Source organism: Quercus suber, unplaced genomic scaffold, assembly GCF_002906115.3.
Source record: "Quercus suber isolate HL8 unplaced genomic scaffold, Cork oak 2.0 scaffold_1014, whole genome shotgun sequence".
Taxonomy (NCBI): Eukaryota; Viridiplantae; Streptophyta; class Magnoliopsida; order Fagales; family Fagaceae; genus Quercus; species Quercus suber.
In genome coordinates, this window is record NW_027070426.1 from 143,047 (window position 1) to 146,207 (window position 3,161).

Here is a 3,161-nt window from a genome sequence, read left to right on the forward strand (position 1 = left end):
TTTGATGGATTCTTGTCAGTGAGGATGTAGGCGACTTTGAGAAGACTCAAGTAGAAGAGGACCTTTCCTTTCCACCTCTTGAAGTGGGCTCCCTTAAAGCGAAAGGGCTTGTTAAGATCTCCAACAGGCTCATTTGGTTTCTCTTGTGTAGGATCCATGTGTATGAATCTCCTTAAAATTGCTTGGTGTAAACACAATAATAATGGAAACAACACTAAGAGAAACTGATTAGTACGCTGAATATTATTAATTTAAAGAGAGAAATTACACAACACTATTTGGACTGAGGCGCGGCACTCGCTCTCTTTAAGGAGATTCAAGCCCTTGGTTGGCTAATCTTTGTAACCGGTGCAGACCTTCTCTGACTTGTCTCCCCCAAGATACAACAGCCCAACAAATGTTGTATGGCTAGAACAGCTTCTGCACAAAGTGTTGAAGCCCAAAACTCCACCAGAAGAACACCTTTCTTTGGCCCGAAATTTCTCAAGTATTTAGGAATATTATTGAATTCACTCTCTCACACAACACTCTTTGCTTTTAACTATTTTTTTCATTCACTCTTGATATGAAATTAGTCCATAGCATAGCCGTATATATAGTCTTCCAACCCTTCACATAACCTACATGTTATTTATTAATTTAGAAAACTTCTCTTAATTTATTTAATCTAACTTACATACAAGTAACTCTTTCTTTAAAAAATTATAACTCATCTCTTTATTCATCTTCAGTTATTTTGAGTTTCAACATATTTAATTTAAAATGTACTAACAGTATCATTAAGTTCACCAATGATTAATTTTGTACTAAATTTCACCATAATTTACGGTAAGGACTAGGATTGTGGCCTAAGTCCACTTAGAGCAGTATAACCTAGTGCAACAAGCCCAAAACAATAGATTTTTAAGAAAATGGGTTTCATGAGCAAACTACAATGCAGAGCAAATACAAACTTGAGAATAATTGGGCTAGTGCTATTAATATAAGTGCCAAAGATGCAAATTTAGCATAATATTTTCCTCGGGCAAGTCCAAGGAGGAGTTGTTCATTAAAGATCAATGCTGATCCTTTTACAATGAAATTCAGTATTCTCTTCCTTTCTCTTTCTTTGGGTCAGATGTGCCTGCTTTATTTTTGTGGGGTTCCTTTCCTTATATAGTCATTCTATTGCATCTCAACCCTTTACTTGTACATTTTAGGAGAACCATTTGGATGCTTGTCCCAGGCAGGACTCTTCTAGAGGTGGTAGAGAGGGCTATGAGCTGCGAAATCACTATTCATGTATTTTTCTCATAAATGTGGCCAGTTCAGTTGGTGTAGTGCATTAAATGTGGAGGTAGCAGTCACCTTCCCAGATATTTCCCCATTCCGTTACTTGCACGACTTTGTTCTCTTCCCTAAAACTTTACTTTCCAGTGTAGGCAGTTACTTAAAGTATTCCCGAGGTATCTTTGCTCATCGGGATCCTCAACCGGCAAACCAATCTGCCTTTTCTCCTTAGACCTCTCATTCACAACTTTTGTCTGTTTCTAAATGATCTTGACATTTTCCCTCTTCAAACTTGGTCCACATGTCAAAATTTGGTTAACATATATGTTAATCTTTAATCATCCTTGAACAGGGCCCAGGCCTAAAAATGTGCTCGGATCATTTACTCTCACATTTACCTTTTGATGTACAAAATCAAATAGTACATTAGAATATGATATTTCTTTTTGTTGTGAAATCTAATTTTGACAATATTTATAATTCAAAATAAAATTCATTCCATAGTTATAATAAATATTAAAAGAATAAGTATAAGTAAATCATTCTCTATACTAACAGGTAAGTTACAAACATTGGCACAATTTTTTTAAAAAAAAATTAACAATTTTTTGAATTTAGTGACACCACCTTACTTCACCTTCCCTTGCATGCATACCTAGCCTATTTCCTCTTACATTACACTTAAGCACATTAAATTGATAGACTAATAATATAAATTAATAAGAACTTTCATTTTTCTGTAATCAATTTGAGAATTTCAAATTCGACTAACACACCAACTTCTCACTTATCACATTAAACTTCTATATCTTTTTCAATAAACTTGTCAACTTATTATTCATCAAAATATTAAAATATCAATTTAATAATATAATACTCTAATAGAGAACGATTTGGCTTGGGACTAATGTCCAATGGCACTGGACCCATTGATATGGCGATATATGTCCACTTTTGGACATATATCACTATCTAATTGGGTCTAGTGCACTAGGTGCACTAGACCTAAACCAAAGTCTAATAGAAACAAACATACAAATATGAGATTATATAACACAAAAGAAACACCACAAACTCTACTCAAAGGGTGTGTTTGTTTGGAGGTGAAATATAGTGGATAAAAACTTTTGAGAGAAAATTGGAAATAAAACTTTTTTGGAGTGTGTTTAGTTGGGTGAGGAAAAAAAAAAATAGTTAGGCTCGGGTGTTTTCTCCCTAGCCCACCAAGATGCTTTCTCCTTGAAATGGAGAGAAAATTGGGTGAGGATGCATTTTTTTAAATTGACAAAAATGCCCATGTGCAAGTGCACATGAGCTTTGTCTAGTTGGCTTTTTTTTTTTTGGGACAGTAATGTTGCCTCTTCTTCTTATTTATTTATTTTTTCTATTTTTTTATCTCGATTTTTTAGGCTTGGCGTGATAGTTGTTTTTTAATAACTAGACGTGATTTTTATTTTTAATAAATTTGGGTGATTGTTCTTTTTTGTGTGTGGTTATTTGTCACTATTTTTTTTTTTGATAGAATATTTGTCACTATTTTTTTTTAAATAGGCATTATTCTTTAAGAAGGGTATATGAGTAAATTTATTTAAACTCATTTTTTTCTATTTTTCTACTTTTTTTATCTTCTCACTTTTTCATTATTGCATTATTTTATATCTTCTTACTTTTTCACTATTCTAACCAAACAAACCCAAAAGTCGTGGCCCGTGAGAAGGAAAAAAAAAAAAACCATCTTTACTTGTTATTTTAAAAACTATATAATTTAATTTATTCCAATTTAAATTATTTTTTTTAAAGTTTCTTTTATAGAAATTAAATTAATTTAGGAGTTTAAACTTAAAGTACGATTTAAACCCCCCCCCCCCAACCAAAAAAAAAAAAAAAAAAAA